At 47.2% G+C, this 19,948-nt stretch overlaps 1 pseudogene; it reads left to right on the forward strand.

Annotated features, from left to right (window-relative positions):
• Positions 1-2,053: 2,053 nt before the first annotated feature.
• LOC149461903 (uncharacterized) lies at positions 2,054-19,327 on the forward strand (annotated as a pseudogene).
• Positions 19,328-19,948: the final 621 nt, after the last annotated feature.

The following is a 19,948-nucleotide window of genomic DNA, read 5'->3' on the forward strand; positions in this document are numbered from 1 at the left end:
TGGTTTTATTTTAACAACTCTGTTGTGGAATGATTCTGTTCATTCACAAACTGAAGCATAGCAAATACAGTTTACTATGTCTCAGTTATGAATGAACACAGCGAGTGATCAGCGCTCCCAATCACCATCTGGAAGATCATCCACAGCAGCCGGTGGGGAATGAGAGGATGAGAAGTCAACAGCACTGATGGAGAGCACACAGAGTGGCCAGGCAGAAGAAGGAAGGGGACAGGAGGAACATTGGGGGCTGCATTTACTGGAACCAATCCCCTTTCCTCCGGTAGCAGCTGACTGCCAGCTTGAGGGAGAAGCTGGCTTTCATCTGCAGTGTGAGAAGGGATTGGTTCCAGTAAATGCAACCCCTACTCCTGTGCAGGTCCAGAAGGCCAGCAATGAAGGGATGCAATCTACCCATCACCTACCTCTGGTCAACAGGTAAATCATAATCAATGGGTTGCCAATCACCTCTGAACGAAGAACTGACTCCTCCAGAGACAAATGCTGGCAGCTGAGGAAAGTCCACCCTGAAAACTTCTATTTCTGGAGGGTGCATGGCTACTAGAGCAGGAACACAAAGAACCGGACATCTGGGGCCTCTCTAATGAATTACATATGCCCAGCCATGGTGTTATCTAATTGTGCCCTCACAGGGACCTTCAGTCATGTCAACCAATGCAGGAAAACAAGACTAAGCACCCCCACTATCAGAGCATTGGAAGCAGCAACCCCACCTACAACAACTAAGTCTTGTGGTAATAAAAAGGGAGAAAGCAATCTCAAAGACAACCAACAGTCCAGAATCTAATGATTGTGACCTCCCATTCCACGCCATCAGGACATTTCATAGTAAAGGTCTGGAATAGCATTGGGGAAAAGGTAACCTACTTCCCAAGAACCTCAGGTAAAATCCAATGAAGGAAACCTTACCAGTGACCTGAACAAAGTCACCTGAGCCTACCCGGGAGGAAGAACCACTCTCACCTGGGCAGACTTCAGGGACAGGTCCCAAAATTCCAATCAGGAGTAACAAAGTGAGCCTGGAGTAGCGCACCCAAAATGGAGAACCCAACCAATCTCTGAGTGGGCATCAGGAGAGACTCATTGAGGAGGATTTACTAAAACTGGTGCAGCTGTGCATAGTAACCAATCAGCTTCTAGGTTTTACTGTCAGAGCTTTATTGAACAAGCTAAAATTAGAAGCTGATTGGTCACTATGGACAGCTGCACCAGATTATGTGTACGCCAGTTTAAGTAAATCCCCTCCCAGTATGTTCCAATAAAAGAGTAGAGAAGTAAGTCATCCATTTACCCTACAATAGGAATACCCAGAGTCCATTAAAAGACCCAGAATCAGAGCCAAGACCCTAGTGAACCTCTGGGAATCAGGAATTGTGGACAGGTCAAACGGTAAGGACACAAACAGGAGATAACATTCCTCCATCATAAATGTCAGGGACCTCTGGAAAAGGAAAGACACAGGAAGTTGGCCCCCTTTATGTCCACTGATGCCTGGAGGACTCCCAGCTGGAGAGAGCGTATCACTAGATACACAAATTCCATCTAGAACTTCCACTCATGAAGAGAGCTGTCACAATGACTTCAGATCCAGAATGAGAATCTGAATCTCCTCTCCTTTAGGCGCACCCTGAAAACTCATCTCTTCAGGGAAGCCTACCCCACCCCCTGCTAACTTGCCGACCTCCTCCACTCTTCCTACCACTCCATCCCCCACAGCTATCTCCTCCTGTGCCACCATCCCCTCCCTCCTAGATTGTAAGCTGGAAAGAGCAGGGCCCTCGATCCCCTCATGTTTTGCACTGTATGGGTATTGTTCTGTCACATGTTCTGTCTCCCTTTGTAATGTACAGCGCTGAGCGAACTATTGGCGCTTTATAAATACTGTATAATAATAATAATGAGATGACCATCACCGTTTGGTATTGAAACCATAGAAGGTTTGAGCCTAAAGTAGGAACCTCTTGTCCTCTGTGAAATCACTCCCTGAAACAAATGAAGATCACGAGTTTGTGAAGGAGCAAATCTGTTATGCAGAATGAAGGGAAAAGGTGAGGAGCAGAAAGGCTCAGAATTCCAACTCATAGTCGGGCCCCACCATGCTCAGGTGAGAGGAGTGGAGGTGCCTCTTCAACTAAAGTCTCTTGTTTAGCTGGAGTGAATTCTCAGGACTCCTAATGGAAATGGGGAATACGGAGGAAAGCATGAAACTTGAGAGCAGCAATGGAAACATTTTGTTGAAGTAGAAGGAGCAGCAGATTGTTGGAAATGTGAGCTTTCCCTACCCCGACAGCACCAGAGTGGCCCCTCTTCCCGATAACTTCTGAATAGAGTAACTTTTGGTTGAGATCAGAGATTGCCGGCTCTACTGGAAGCATACACCCTCTCTGAGTGAACTCGCTCTCCCTGGGGCATTGCAGAGTCCATGGAGGAGAAGTCTTTGCCTGACCTACTTCCAGTATAAAATGTCATCTGGCTCTTGCTTCCTCCATCAGGTCCCTTCCATAACAAGGAGAGAGGTGAAAGGGAACACATGTGTTTGTGACCTAAAAGGTCCAACCGGCACCAATCCCAAATGCTATGCTATCCCTTAACCAAACAAATATAGATTCTTCCATAATCACACAGGAATCGGAGGCAAGATATCCCTAGAGGTTGCAGAAATACCTGATAGGTGATTAGAGTCAGAGCCCCAAAAAGGAGACCTTGACCCGACCTTTCTGCCATCTAGTAGGCCCTGCTGACCCATATAGTAGGACTGACAATCCAGTGATCCTGGTCCGCTGAGAAGGCACTGTGCCCTGGTTACCCCAGTTGATCACTCACCCAGCCTACCAGTGCCCATAGCCACTCCCAATCATGAAGGTGTGTGCTGGTGCTGCCCCCAAGAACCTTGTGACCAGTCATTGTGTCTACCAGTAGGAGTCATCCAGGCTGCAACCATGTACATCTGGGGTGAGTGGGCCTGTGGGGGAGAACACTGCCAGCTGCTTACAGCATTTGGAGACTCTCCATGAATACTCTGCATGTATGGATGTGCTGCCTGACATGTAAACAGGCACAAGCACCACCTCGATTCTGTCATCCTCGCCTACACTGCATATATACGCTTGCAGCCCAACGTCCAGACAAGGTGGAGGACAAAGAACTTCGACTACCACAGTAGATGCCAAAAGTCTGCCGGGCCTTTCAGAGCACCACTTCCACTATGTAGTGCTCCTGTGGCCTGGGGAGGCACCTAACAATGCAAGAGTGTAGCGCCATCTAGTGTTCATGAATTGGCAATAGTACAGCAGTGCCTCATTATTGCCACTAGATGGAGCTAATGACTATAGGAAATCACTATATGAAATAAAATGCGGCCAGTATTCATCATGCCTAGGCAAAGGTGTGTCATATTCATTCAACAAGTAAAAATTAAAAGGCCTGTAAATAGTTACAAAAGTTAACACCACAAAATGTACTCAGCCAATGACAGGGCAGGACTCCATTTTTATTCTTCTTCTGACATCAATGGTCAACCCGGTCCCACACTTCATCCATGTCTTTGGTGACCTCTGATCTCCTTATGAACTGTTCCTTCCATGATGAAGATCAACCATGGAGTATATCTGAGCTGTATATCAGGGTGTGCTTCTTCCCCACATGAGAGCTGGGATGTCCAGCAACATTCATCTAGAAGACATTTCCCGCACTCAAGGCACTAATACACCTCCAGGGTTGTGTGGGATCCCCGATGTACAGGAAGACAGGACTTCAGTGAGGAACATTTCCCTCACTCAGGACAGGAAAGTGGATTCTCACCCGTGTGAGATCTCTGATGTCTGTAAAGATTGGACTTATCTGAAAAACATTTCCCGCACTCAGGACAGGAATACGGCTTCTCTCCCGTGTGACACCTTTGATGTTTGTAAAGACTGAACTTGTCTGAAAAACATTTCCCGCACTCAGGACAGGAATATGGCTGCTCCCCTGTGTGAGATCTATGATGTGTATAAAGATTAGACTTTACTGAAAAACATTTCCCGCACTCAGCACAGGAATAAGGCTTCTCCCCCGTGTGAGATCTCTGATGTGTGTAAAGAGTAGACTTCTGTGAAAAACATTTCCCGCACTGGGGACAGGAATATGGCTTCTCCCCCGTGTGAGACCTTTGATGTTTGCAGACTGAACTTGTCTGAAAAACATTTCCCGCACTCAGGACAGGAATGTGGCTTCTCCCCCGTGTGAGACCGCCGATGTTTGTAAAGATTGGACTTATGTAAAAAACATTTCCCGCACTCAGGACAAGAATATTTCCTCTCCCCCTTGTGCAATTTCTGATGTGTGTAAAGACTGGAATTGTCTGAAAAACATTCTCCACACTCAAGACAGGAATACATGTTTTGCCCCGTATGCGAACTCTGATGTCTGTAAAGATTGGACCTTTGTGAAAAACATTTTCCGCATTCAGGGCAAGAATACGGCTTCTCCCCTGTGTGAGATCTTTTATGCACGTTAAGTTTGGATTTGAAATGGAAACCCTTCCCGCACTCAGTACAGGAGAAGCTCTTCCCTGTTGGAAGGCCGGCCCGGTCCCGCACAGTCTGAGGTTCCTCAGGATACGAGGAATCCGATGGTCCATCTACACTGGGTGGTGCCGGATGGACATTGGAGGGAGCCGGGTTTTCTCCTGGACTATACTCTGTGATGTCCTCATCTTCTACTTTCCAGTCTGGAGACAAAGTGAGACAATCCTCGGAGGTTTTCCTCATCTCCCGGCCATGGACTAAAATACAAAGACAAAGAGGATTACTAGACAGGAGCTGATTGGTTCCCCCAAACCAGGACTCCACCCACATCAGGCAGCTTGGTCTCTGAGGAGCTTACAATTCCACCCTCAAGGGAACTAGGAAATAGCTCCTCTGATCTCCTACCAGGTCATTTCTTTATTCATGGACCTTAGTCAGAGAGTGAGGAAACAACCAGAACTGATACATAAATTGTGTCTGCAGCACAGAGAAGGAAGATTATCCGAGAGAAATCCAGGAATACAGGACGGGGAACACAGCTCAGGAAAGTGACCAGGGGATTACAGGCTGATATCACCCAGTCCCCGCCCTACTCTGGACCAATCAGTGAGCAGTATGGGTGGAGGAATGGATTTAGTGTTCATGACCCACCTGTGCTGATCTCTGTAGGAGTGTCCTCCTCTATAAATGTCCCCGTTATTCCATCCTCCTCCATAGACTGCTGATCATCCCTCACATACGCCTCTTCTTCTTCTGCTTTCACCTCAAATTCTATATCGATTGGATCTCCACTCTAAATCAAGGAAATGAGAGAAAATGTCATCTGTAAAATTTAAGGTCACATAAAAATCCACACACCATCTTTATAAGTTCATGTTCTAGATTCTCCATCCCACCAACCTTGTAATAGTGAGGGATGGTGTGACCTTCCTGTGTGGAATCCCGGGAATACAGAGGACGGGGACATCTGTCTGGTGGGTTCCTGTAGCTGGATGACTCCACCATGGTGTCCTGGTACAGATCTTTGTGTTCTTTTAGAAGCTCTGACTCCTCCATCCCCCCATCCTCATCCTCCTCCTCTTTTATCTCTTCTTTAACCTCAACTTTAGGATCTCTCAGGTTTCCACTCTGAATATATAATAATAATGACATCAATGGTAACAATGCAGATAATGTACAGATCCTAATGATACTATCAGTGATTGTTCCTCATCTACCTGATGATGGTGAGGGATGGTGTGACCTTCCTGTGTGGAATCCCGGGAATACAGAGGACGGGGACATCTCTCTGGTGGGTTCCCATGACTGGATCCATCTGTAGGAAACACACACACTGACTGAATCCATTGTTTCTATGTGTTTATCAGATGATGGGGGATCTAGGTGGATCCTCCGTACTGCTCTCTCCTTTACAATAAAGTCTCCTCTTACCCGGTGATGTGAGGGGCGGCTGATTGTCCATCATGACGTCCTTGTAGAGATCCTTGTGTCCTTCTAAATACTCCCACTCCTCCATGGAGAAATAGACAGTGACACCCTGACACCTTATAGGAACCTGACACACACAATGATACAGTCACCATCCAGACACATCCCTTGTCTGTTACTGGAGAATGTCCCAGAATTCCCGGCACCGCTCACCTCTCCTGTCAGCAGCTCAGTGATCTCTCTGGTGACTTCTAGAATCTTCTTCTTCTTTCTCTCTTCTATCAGGGAGGGAGGTGGAGGCAATGTGATGTCATATGATCTCCAGACTTCACAGGAGGAAAACTCTACATCTGAACACAAATAGTCACATCAAATGATATTCCCAGAATCCTCCTCACCTCTCCATTCAGGTCTCCATTTTATTAAAGCCCCACTTCAGGCTGAGGTATAATTCCCCCCACAGGACCCCCACACTACGCAGGGTATAGGCTTGTTGCAGCATTCTGATGTCATTACATACAACGCAGGACCAACAGTCCCACTTTACATGTGAGGATACCAAGGGACCCCACATTCTAAGAGCATCAGTTAAAAAAGCCAAATGGAGGGACATTGGGAGGAGGAGCTGTGAGGTCAGTGTGATGTCATAGGATTCTCTGACTCTGGATGGAGGGACATTGGGAGGAGGAGCTGTGAGGTCAGTGTGATGTCATAGGATTCTCTGACTCCGGATGGAGGGACATTGGGAGGAGGAGCTGTGAGGTCAGTGTGATGTCATAGAATTCTCTGACTCTGGATGGAGGGACATTGGGTGGTGGGGATGGATTTGGTGGCGTGCTGGTGCCAAGTTGCCTCCCCCCAGGGTCACTGCAGGTGTGGAGAAAAGCTGTGTAAGAGGATATGGAGGAGAGATGAGGAGGAGATCCAGGAATCAGGAGAAAGGTCAGGGCAAGCAACAGACGAGCGCATCCAAGAGACCAAGCCGGGGTCACTACACAGAAAATCAATCCAAGGAAACAACAGGCAGGACGAGGAATAGCAAGAAGGAGCTGAGAGACAAATGAGAATATTGCTCAGCCAATGGGAGATGATCTCAGCATGACTTCCATCATGAAGGAGATGAGGGGGAGGGGAGGAAGTCACTGAAGGTGACCATAGATCCATGGAAATTCAGCTGGTTCAGCAGGGATCGCTCACATTTCCATCCATGTGTGGCCACTGCCGGATAAAAGCCACTTCCCCAGCGGCTGCAGCCAATAGCTTCAGTGCTGATCCGTGTATTCTGAGAGCGGAGGAGTCCCCCCATTGTCAGAATACAAGAGTGCAGCGGGGAGGATTCCCCCATACACCTCCAATGTGTGGATGGGGGAATCGCTTCAGTTTTTATGGTCATCCCGCTGGCTGAACGATAAAACTGAACCATGTAGGCCAGCTTTGGGGGCAAATATATTATCATCAACTCCTCCCCCTGAAGGGGTTCATCTACATGTTACCTCCTCTGCTGCCAGATCCAGGAATGTGGACTCTCTGCTTCCTCCTGATTCACCTCTCCACGAAAACGTCCTGAGTGTACCTGAAATCACTTCCTGCCTGTATCTGACATCACTTCCTGTCTGTACCTGACATCACTTCCTGTCTGTACCTGACATCACTTCTGTCTGTCTTCCATAGAGACTTCCTGTCTGTTCCTGACATCACTTCCTGTCTGTACCTGACATCACTTCCTGTCTGTACCTGATATCACTTCCTGTCTGTCTTCCATAGAGACTTCCTGTCTGGGTAGAAGTGAGATCCCCACCTTGTGGATCTCAGAGGAACTGCAGCCCCGAGAAGCGTCTGGTAGTGTGACCCCGGCCTTGTGCTGGGTGTGTATGGACTGTAGATCCTTATAGAGGGGTCACCTCCACTCCCACCAAGGGGGACAGAAATATATGACTCCTCGGGGGAGGGGTTTTGGCCCCTTTGATTTTGCAGTAACATTGATGGCAGATTTAGTCCTGTAGAACATCTGGTATATGGATACAAAGCCCCCCAGCTGGGAGTAAAGGGTGGAAATGGCTGGTGACCCCCAGATTTGGGCAATGATGTCATCACTATAAATGGATAAAACCCGCGCTATGTGTAACAACTCCAAACCTACAAAAACCTTCTAGCGGACTGCTGCTGTAACAAAGGGAAGGATTCCCTGTCATCTAGAAGAGCATTATGTGTCACAGCGCTGTCCTATTGTGTGTGCACAGAAATCATCACAAATACACTACAAATATGTGGAGACATTCAGAGATAAAGAGCTCGGGGCTCCAAATCCTATTCTCTGCACATCCACTGCTTCCACTTTACACCCACTTCATTGGTCTTATGGGGTTTATCAATAAATGAAGGAAACTGAACCGTGTGCAAATCCATCCCCAACATAAAGTGCTTTGTGCTCAAGATGCTGCTCCCTGCAGATCCACTGCTTCCACTATACACCCACTTCATTCATCTCATCAGATTTGCTGCTATAGGAAATCCTCTCAAATCCTGTGCAAATCCATGGAGACAGACAATATTGTGTGCTCAGTATAGTGTTCTCTGCAAGTCCACCGCTTCCACTTTGCAGCTACTTCAATCTACTTATTTTACTCCGAAAATCCACCAATCAGTGAAAAGTTGATAAGGTGTGGAAGTGCTCCGCCCTCTAAACTGTGTCAGCTGTAGTGTAGCCACGCCTTCTTCCACCTCTTGTACACGGGATGGTGAGGGCGCCCCCTAGTAGTGCTTCCCCCTCACCACACCAATAGGACTCCCAGCTTTTCAGCTCCCAGAGTCAGAAACATCCTTCACACTCTCCTCATCTCCGATGGTAAAGGAACCGGATCCTCCTCGCTCACTCCTGCAAGTCTGCTGCGGGTTCTGTCAGTCTCCCTCCTAGACTCCGCCTCCAACCGCCATTCCAGCAGGAGCTCCGCCTCTAAATACACACTCAGGGAGGAGAGAAAGGGGAACCCGGCATCTTGTGACACCTTTTATTACATGGAAATACGAAAATCAACGGGACTAATGCAATCACATTTACTGCAAAATCAGAGGAGCCAAAATCCCTCCCCCGAGCAGTCAGGCTGCAGGAGATCTGCTGAGACATAGAGAGGGAAATGGGTGCTAATAGGCTGCAGGAGATCCGCTGAGACATAGAGAGGGAAATGGGTGCCAATAGGCTGCAGGAGATCTGCTGAGACATAGAGAGGAAAATGGGTGCTATTAGGCTGCAGGAGATCTGCTGAAATGCAGAAAGGGAAATGGGTGCTAATAGGCTGCAGGAGATCTGCTCACACATAGAGAGGGAAATGGGAGCTAATAGGCTGCAGGAGATCTGCTGACACATAGAGAGGGAAAGGGGAGCTAATAGGCTGCAGGAGATCCGCTGAGACGTAGAGAGGGAAATGGGTGCTAATAGGCTGCAGGAGATCTGCTGAGACATAGAGAGGGAAATGGGTGCTAATAGGCTGCAGGAGATCTGCTGAGACGTAGAGAGGGAAATGGGTGCTAATAGGCTGCAGGAGATCTGCTGAGACGTAGAAAGGGAAATGGGTGCTAATAGGCTGCAGGAGATCTTCTGAGACGTAGAAAGGGAAATGGGAGCTAATAGGCTGCAGGAGATCTGCTGAGACATAGAGAGGAAAATGGGAGCTAATAGGCTGCAGGAGATCCCCTGAGACATAGAAAGGGAAATGGGTGCTAATAGGCTGCAGGAGATCGGCTGAGACATAGAGAGGGAAATGGGCGCTAATAGGCTGCAGGAGATCTGCTGAGACAATGAAATGTGTATGAAATGGATGGATGTGCAGACACTCCCAGAAGATGATGTCATTATGAGTGGATTGATATATATTTTGCATTGTCCCCCCCAGAAGGATCAGGTTTGGCGGGATCGCTCTCATTAGCTATACATTTGTATTTTGTGTTCTGTGTTTGTAAGACTTTTCTATATGTAATAAGAGATGTTTGTTGAACAGTTGGTTACATAAGAGTTACATTTATTTCTTCTTCCTTTATTCAGTAATGTTTCATCTCCCGTAGTATCCCTGTAAGGTACATATTATACAGGAAGGGGGATTATGGGATGGATCTCGGGGCTGCAGTTCCTCTGAACTCCACAAGGTGGGGATCTCACCTATACTCACACAGGAAGTCTCTATGGAATACAGACAGGAAGTGATGTCAGACACAGACAGGAAGTGATGTCAGACACAGACAGGAAGTGATGTCAGGTACAGACAGGAAGCAGAGAGGAGACATTGGTGGAAGTGGCAGCAGAGGAGGTAATAAGATGTTATGTTTTATTTACACCCAGTAACCCCCGTCATGTCTCTCCTCTTCCTCCATAGTCACGTCCGTCCTCTTCCTCCATAGTCACGTCCGTCCTCTTCCTCCTTAGTCACGTCCGTCCTCTTCCTCCATAGTCACGTCCGTCCTCTTCCTCCATAGTCAGGTCCATCCTCTTCCTCCATAGTCACGTCCGTCCTCTTCCTCCATAGTCACGTCCGTCCTCTTCCTCCATAGTCACATCCGTCCTCTTCCTCCATAGTCACGTCCGTCCTCTTCCTCCATAGTCACGTCCGTCCTCTTCCTCCTTAGTCACGTCCGTCCTCTTCCTCCATAGTCACGTCCGTCCTCTTCCTCCATAGTCACATCCGTCCTCTTCCTCCATAGTCACGTCCGTCCTCTTCCTCCATAGTCACATCTGTCCTCTTCCTCCATAGTCACGTCCGTCCTCTTCATAGTCACGTCCGTCCTCTTCCTCCATAGTCACATCTGTCCTCTTCCTCCATAGTCACGTCTGTCCTCTTCCTCCATAGTCACGTCTGTCCTCTTCCTCCATAGTCACGTCCGTCCTCTTCCTCCATAGTCACGTCCGTCTTCTTCCTCCATTGTCACGTCCGTCCTCTTCCTCCATAGTCACGTCCGTCCTCTTCCTCCATAGTCACGTCCGTCCCCTTCCTCCATAGTCACGTCCGTCCTCTTCCTCCATAGTCCTCTCCGTCCTCTTCCTCCATAGTCACGTCCGTCCTCTTCCTCCATAGTCACGTCCGTCCTCTTCCTCCATAGTCACGTCCGTCCTCTTCCTCCATAGTCACGTCCGTCCTCTTCCTCCTTAGTCACGTCCGTCCTCTTCCTCCATAGTCACGTCCGTCCTCTTCCTCCATAGTCACATCCGTCCTCTTCCTCCATAGTCACGTCCGTCCTCTTCCTCCATAGTCACATCTGTCCTCTTCCTCCATAGTCACGTCTGTCCTCTTCCTCCTTAGTCACGTCCGTCCTCTTCCCCCATAGTCACGTCTGTCCTCTTCCTCCATAGTCACGTCCGTCCTCTTCATAGTCACGTCCGTCCTCTTCCTCCATAGTCACATCTGTCCTCTTCCTCCATAGTCACGTCTGTCCTCTTCCTCCATAGTCACGTCTGTCCTCTTCCTCCATAGTCACGTCCGTCCTCTTCCTCCATAGTCACGTCCGTCTTCTTCCTCCATTGTCACGTCCGTCCTCTTCCTCCATAGTCACGTCCGTCCTCTTCCTCCATAGTCACGTCTGTCCTCTTCCTCCATAGTCACGTCCGTCCTCTTCCTCCATAGTCACGTCCGTCCTCTTCCTCCATAGTCACGTCCGTCCTCTTCCTCCATAGTCACGTCCGTCCTCTTCCTCCATAGTCATGTCCGTCCTCTTCCTCCACAGTCACGTCCGGCCTCTTCCTCCATGGTCACGTCCGTCCTCTTACTCCATAGTCACGTCCGTCCTCTTACTCCATAGTCACGTCCGTCCTCTTCCTCCATAGTCACGTCTGCCCTCTTCCTCCACGGTCACGTCCGTTCTCTTCCTCCATAGTCATGTCCATCCTCCATAGTCACTGTGACGTCTTTTATCTCCAGCAGATGATGATACACACATATATAGTGTGGGAACCCAGATGAACCCCTTCAGGGGCAGAACATTCCCCCACTTCCGGGGCCGGAACATTCTCCTCATTGTGGAGATAAATTCTAGTAATATGGTCCTCTAAACAAACAGCACTGACAATAAATAGACAAGACAAGGACCATCCTGACCATACATGGCCTACAAAGGGCAATGATGACACTACACAGGCAGCCAATGGGCAATCATTACACTATGCAGCCAACACAATGATGGAGTGCCGGGGTCAGGAGTATGGAGCATAGAGCCCCTTACATTGCTGCTCAGGAGGAAGGAAACATTCCTTTGTAACAGAAAATGTATATAAATCTGAGGCTCTTTTAGGAATGTCCGGGGGGGTTAAAGAATGAAAGGGGCTTTATAGCGACTAAAACATTTAATATGTGTAACATTGCGCTGTTTATCTCCTCCTCCCCTCCCCCGCCTGTCTCCAGCACTGCACCCGGGGACTAGCAGGGAGGGGAGACACCTTGCAGTGTAATGAGAACTGATTGGCTGCTCCTTGGGAAAGGGGAGTGTCCGGCTTATTTTTCTCCCTTTCACTCCCAGAGCCATTTTTGCATTTTTTGCACATTTAAAAAATAATTTTAGCCCTAAAGATGACACAAAACCCCCAAAATATCGATTTTCTGAAAGTAGAGACTTTAGAGAATAATATAGCGGTAGTTCTAATTTTTTATATCACAAAATATTATCACAAAGTCTAGGAAATGCCAAATTTCTGTAAAAAATACACTTAAGTTAATTTCAGGGCACAAAAAAAGCAATAAATGACCCATTTATGTGTAAAAATATAAAAGCCGAGGTTGCAGCGAGTAAATAGATATCCAACATGTCAAACCTTAAGTTGTGTGTGCTGAAATGGTGACAACCTTTAGTCCCGGTATTATCTATAGGGGACACATTTATAGCCCCTTCTAGGTCATCAGTATAGAGTACGGAGGAGGTCTGCTCCTAGAATTATCCTCTCATTCTGGTGTGACCGGCGATATGTAACGTGTATCACAATCAATGTTATCACGTGTAGGCGCTCCAGCGTGTGCTCTTACGTTTGGGCGTACATATATGTGGGGGTGGGAGGCCTTAAAATTTTTTAAAGGGAAGAGTTATATACTTGGGTGTAACTTTAATTGTTTACAATTAAAAAAAAAAACATTTTTACTTAAGGGGACAAAGTCCTCTATGTGATGACTTTTCATGACAGGTTCTCTTTATTGAGACATCCAGGGTCTAAAAGACCCCCAATGTCTCCCCTGTACTACATTGGATGTAATGTAGTGCACATCGCACCGCATTACATTCTTACCGTCCTCGATGGTCGGGAAATCTGTCATAACGTCACTTCTGGGTCAGGACAAGAAGGGAGTGAACGTGTCCGCTCTCCTCCATCCCCTCTACCCTCCGACACCCGCTGACCCGGGCCCACAGATGGGCAAGCAGAGCCGGGGAAGCATAGTAGGTACAGGAGAGGATCACACACACGGGGTGGCAGAGGCTGGCACCTGAAAGGAGAGCCCTGCGGCTTGCCCTCAGCAGGGATAAAGATTAAACACAATACTTGCCCGGCCCCCAGAACTACATGTCCCGGGCGTCGGGTGATGTAAAGTGACCATCCCTGCATGATGAGCCGACATTGACCTCACAGCACTGCCTCAGAGCAAACTAGTCATAGGAAGGATCAGATTTATCATTCCTTGTCTGCAGATCTAAAACTCATCAAAACCAGTTCAGAGACCAAACAAACCCAACAGAGAAAAGGGGCCCCGGACCCCAAAATTGTAGTAAACACTAAACAGTCCAAACTAAATGTCTTCCCATGGGGGGAGTAGTTCTTCAATGTCCAGCAACCCTCCTATTCCCCCCTCACATCCACATCCTATTATTGTGTGACCAATACCATCCAAATCATTCTTACTTTCATTTCCCAAAGTTATCCGTCTACAAGGAGACCTGTATAGATCACATGATGGCACCAATGAGGATGGAGGAGGACCGGAGTCACATGACTGAGAAGATACTAAACCTCACCCTGGAGATCATCTACCTGCTGACCGGAGAGGTGAGGAGGATTCTGGGAGGTCACATGACATCACTCTTATCTCTATTAATAAAACACAGACCTGACCGGAGAGGTGAGGAGGATTCTGGGAGTCTAACATGATATTGCTATTGGTTTCTCAATACAGAGATTTTGTCTTCTGAAGTCAGGTGATCATATGACCATCACAGTGCCTCCATGTGACTCCCTAAACCCTGAGAGACACAACATGCAGAAGATTCTAGAAGTCACCAAGAAGATGATGGAGCTGCTGACAGGAGAGGTGAGCGGTGCCGGGAATTCTGGGATATTATCCAATCACTGATAGTATCATTAGGATCTGTACATTATCTGCATTGTTACCATTGATGTCATTTTTATTATATATTCAGAGTGGAAACCTGAGAGATCCTAAAGTTGAGGTTAAAGAAGAGATAAAAGAGGAGGAGGATGAGGATGGGGGGATGGAGGAGTCAGAGCTTCTAAAAGAACACAAAGATCTGTACCAGGACACCATGGTGGAGTCATCCAGCTACAGGAACCCACCAGAGAGATGTCCCCGTCCTCTGTATTCCCGGGATTCCACACAGGAAGGTCACACCATCCCTCACTATTACAAGGTTGGTGGGATGGACCATCTAGAACATGGACTTGTGGAGACAATGTGTGGATTTTATATGTGATGTCACAATCATAAATCTTACATTTTACAGATGATATTTTCTCTCATTTCCTTGATTTAGAGTGGAGATCCAATCGATATAGAATTTGAGGTGAAAGCAGAAGAAGAAGAGGCGTATGTGAGGGATGATCAGCAGTCTATGGAGGAGGATGGAATAACGGGGACATTTATAGAGGAGGACACTCCTACAGAGATCAGCACAGGTGGGTCATGAACACTAAATCCATTCCTCCACCCATACTGCTCACTGATTGGTCCAGAGTAGGGCGGGGACTGGGTGATATCAGCCTGTAAGACACAATTTATGTAACTAGACTGGATTTTTGGAGATTCTGGGGTTCAGCTGGCTGCAAAATGTTAAGTTTTCACCATTAGCATTAACCTAGGCACCTGGGACATGTACTTTGGGTCTCCGGCCCCATATCTGGTTCTAGCAAGATCTCTGACAGAACATTTCTCCCAGGGTTCCTTGCTCTGTGGTCTGCTGGCTGTGCCGGGTGGAGGGATATGTCTGTATAGTCTCAGACCCAAGTCACTGAGTGCAGTCTCAGGAGATGGGAGGCAGCGGTGTGGGATCTCTGCAACTTGTCTACAGTAAACATTTAATCTTCCAATGATTACTGAATACCAATATTATGAGTCCTGACCCTTACACTGTATACTTTATATTGTAAATTACATACTCCTGACCCCTGCACTATATACTCTATGTTGTACATTACATACTCCTGACCCCTGCACTATATACTCTATGTTGTACATTACATACTCCTGACCCCTGCACTATATACCCTATGTTGTACATTACATACCCCTGACCCCTGCGCTATATACTCTATGTTGTACATTACATACTCCTGACCCCTGCACTATATACTCTATGTTGTACATTACATACTCCTGACCCCTGCACTATATACTCTATGTTGTACATTACATACTCCTGACCCCTGCACTATATACTCTATGTTGTACATTACATACTCCTGACCCCTGCACTATATACTCTATATTGTACATTACATACTCCTGACCCCTGCACTATATACTGTGTTGTACATTACATACTCCTGACCCCTGCACTATGTACTCTATGTTGTACATTACATACTCCTGACCCCTGCACTATATACTCTATGTTGTACATTACATACTCCTGACCCCTGCACTATATACTCTATGTTGTACATTACATACTCCTGACCCCTGCACTATATACTCTATGTTGTACATTACATACTCCTGACCCCTGCACTATATACTCTATGTTGTACATTACATACTCCTGACCCCTGCACTATATACTCTATGTTGTACATTACATACTCCTGACCTCTGCACTATATACTCTGTTGTACAGTACATACTGCTGACCCCTGCACTATATACTCTATGTTGTACATTCCATAGTCCTGATTTCTGCTCCCCCCACTGCTATATATACACATAATATGGATTCTCATTGTTCCCCCCCATTTCCTACCAGCTGGACATTTTATATCGGCTGATGTGATTGGAGCACAGACTTTTACATGGTGATAATAATGTGATACCATCCTCCAACTTTGGGCCCTTAAACAGAAATTGATAATGAGGGAGGAGTCAATCCCCCAATGATGGTGGTCTTCAGAATCAGTCCAGTCTTCATCTTGGTTGTTCTCCCCCCATCCTCACTCTCTGACCTCTGGTGGGGCTCAGCCCCGCTGTTCTTCATGACTAAATCATGGACTAAATAAGGAAGTGCAGTACTTCTTGTGTTGGGAAGATGGCGATGAGTGATAGAGGGGGTGGGGACCCTCGTCCTATAATCCCCTCATCACTGTCCCTCCTATAAAAGACAGTTCTGGTTGTTTCCTCACTCTCTGACTAAGGTCCATGAATAAAGAAATGACCTGGTAGGAGATCAGAGGAGCCATTTCCTAGTTCCCTTGAGGGTGGAATTGTAAGCTCCTCAGAGACCAAGCTGCCTGATGTGGGCGGAGTCCTGGTTTGGGGGAACCAATCAGCTCCTGTCTGGTAATCCTCTTTGTCTTTGTATTTTAGTCCATGGCCGGGAGATGAGGAAAACCTCCGAGGATTGTCTCACTTTGTCTCCAGACTGGAAAGTAGAAGATGAGGACATCACACAGTATAGTCCAGGAGAAAACCCGGCTCCCTCCAATGTCCATCCGGCACCACCCAGTGTAGATGGACCATCGGATTCCTCGTATCCTGCGGAACCTCAGACTGTGCGGGACCCGGCCAGCCTTCCAACAGGGAATAGCTTCTCCTGCATTGAGTGTGGGAAGAGATTGCAAACTAAATCTGGTCTTAATGTGCATGAAAGATCTCACACGGGGGAGAAGCCTTATTCCTGTCCTGAGTGCGGGAAATGTTTTTCAGACAAGTCCAATCTTTACAAACATCAGAGATCTCATACGGGGGAAAAGCCATATTCCTGTTCTGAGTGTGGGAAATGTTTTTCAGTGAAGTCCAGTCTTTTCACACATCAGAGATCTCACACGGGGGACAAGCCGTATTCCTGTACTAAGTGTGGGAAATGTTTTTCAGTGAAGTCCAGTCTTTTCACACATCACAGATCTCACACAGGGGACAAGCCGTATTCCTGTCTCGAGTGTGGGAAATGTTTTTCCCAGACGTCCCATCTTTACAGACATCAGAGATCTCACACGGGGGAGAAGCCGTATTCCTGTCCTGAGTGCGGGAAATGTTTTTCAGATAAGTATCATCTTTCCAGACATCAGAGGTCTCACACGGGGGAGATTCCATATCCCTGTCCTGGGTGCGGGAAATGTTTTTCACAGAAGTCTGAACTGTACATACATCAGAGATCTCACACGGGGGAGAAGTTGTATTCCTGTTCTGAGTGTGGGGAATTTTTTTCCACAGAAGTCACATCTTTACATACATCAGAGATCTCACACAGGGGAGAAGCCGTATTCCTGTCCTGAGTGCTGGAAATGTTTTTCAGTTAAGTCCCATCTTAACACACATCAGAGATCTCACACAGGGGACAAGCCACTTTCCTGTTCTGAGTGCGGGAAATGTTTTTCAGATAAGTCCAATCTTTACATACATCAGAGGTCTCACACGGGGAGAAGCCATATTCCTGCCCTGAATGTGGGAAATGTTTTTTGCAGAAGTCCCATCTTTCCAGACATCAGAGATTTTACACAGGGAGAAGCCACTTTCCTGTCCTGAGTGAGGGAAATGTACCTCACTGAAGTCCTATCTTCCTGTACATCAGAGGTCCCACACAACCCTGGAGGTGTATTAGTGCCTTGAGTGTGGGAAATGTTGCTGGACATCCCAGTTTTCATGTGGGGAAGAAGCACACCCTGATATACACCTCAGATATACTCCATGGCTGATCTTCATCATGGAAGGTACATTAGACCAGGAGATCAGAGGCCCCTAGAGATGTAGAAGAAGCAGGAGATCAGAGGTCCCCAGAGCAATGGATGAAGTGGTGGAAGAAGCAGTAGACCAGAAGATCAGAGGCCCCCAGAGACATGGATAAAGTGGTGGAAGAAGCGGTAGACCAGGAGATCAAAGGTCCCCAGAGACATAGATGAAGTGGTGGAAGAAGCAGGAGATCATAGGTCTCCAGAGACATGGATGAAGTTGTGGAAGAAGCAGTAGACCAGAAGATCAGAGGCCCCCAGAGACATGGATAAAGTGGTGGAAGAAGCGGTAGACCAGGAGATCAAAGGTCCCCAGAGACATAGATGAAGTGGTGGAAGAAGCAGGAGATCATAGGTCTCCAGAGACATGGATGAAGTTGTGGAAGAAGCAGTAGACCAGGAGATCAGAGGCCCCCAGAGACATGGATGAAGTGGTGGAAGAAGCAGTAGACCAGGAGATCAGAGGCCCCCAGAGAAATGGATGAAGTGGTGAAAGAAGCAGGAGATCAGAGGTCTCCAGAGACATGGATGAAGTGGTGAAAGAAGCAGGAGATCAGAGGCCTCCAGAGACATAGATGAAGTGGTGGAAGAAGCAGGAGATTAGAGGCCCACAGAGACATGGATGAAGTGGTGGAAGAAGCAGTAGACCAGGAGATCAGAGGCCCCCAGAGACATGGATGAAGTGGTGGAAGAAGCAGTAGACCAGGAGATCAGAGGTCCCCAGAGACATGGATGAAGTGGTGAAAGAAGCAGGAGATCAGAGGCCCCCAGAGACATGGATGAAGTGGTGGAAGAAGCAGTAGACCAGGAGATCAGAGGCCCCCAGAGACATGGATGAAGTGGTGGAAGAAGCAGTAGACCAGGAGATCAGAGGTCCCCAGAGACATGGATGAAGTGGTCACAATACAATAGTACGATGGAAATCTATCAATCTCTTATGTTTCACCACAAATTGAAAAAATAAAGCAAGTGTGAAGCCAAAAACAATGAATTGTGTGGTTCTCCGATTATGAGGGAAATGACAGATGTGGATGTCACCAACACTTCTTCATGATGAAGCACACAGCACATCAGGGTACAACACCGGGGGGCTTCCCAGAATCCTATGACCCCCAATTCAGAGGGATCACCCAGCACTTGTCTATCAATCCAAGATCTCCAGCTTTCCTCCAACCCCCATCTCAGAGGATGGCAGTGCTGCATCCCATCAGATCGCTGTGCAGATAGACTGTGATATAGTAGAAAAGACACTCTCCATGGTGTCATCAAACACCAATTAATAAATTTTGACTGAAATTTATGATGAAATTTGTTTTTTTATTGTTTAATTGTAAAAAGTCCAAAACTTTTTTTTCTCAAAATTGTCTTTTTTTTATAGCACAAAAAATAAAACATGCACAGGTGATCAAATACCACCGAAAGAAAGATCCAATTGTGGGCAAAAAAGGATGTAAATTTCATTTGGGTGCGGCGTAGCATGACCGTGCAATTGTCAGTGAAATTACCGCAGCGCCGTATCACAAGAAAATGGCCTGGTCAGGAAGGGGGGGTGGTAAATCCTCCAGAGGGGATAATGTGGTAAATGGCCTTGTCAGGGAGGGTGGTAAATCCTCTGGAGGGGTTAATGTAGTAAATGGCCTGGTCAGGAAGGGGTATAAATCCTCCGGAGGGGGGGTTAATGTGGTAAATGGCCTTGTCAGTAAGGGGGGGGGGGTGTGAGGGAGGGTAGGCAGGACAGAACACACAAAGCAGATGGCAAACATTTAAAGCTTTATTAAAAGAGACAAAAATCACTCAATGGGGAGTAGTGGAGAGAGAGAGAGCCCAAAATACTTTGTAATTCATCCCCGATGGGCAAAGTAAAAGTCTCTACAGCAGTTTGTAATCCAACAGGGAGGTAAGAGGCAGTTCATAAACAGGT

The sequence above is a fragment of the Staurois parvus genome, unplaced genomic scaffold, assembly GCF_062004578.1.
Source record: "Staurois parvus isolate SC_StPar_1 unplaced genomic scaffold, SC_StPar_1.0 ptg000191l, whole genome shotgun sequence".
In the NCBI taxonomy this organism is placed as follows: Eukaryota; Metazoa; Chordata; class Amphibia; order Anura; family Ranidae; genus Staurois; species Staurois parvus.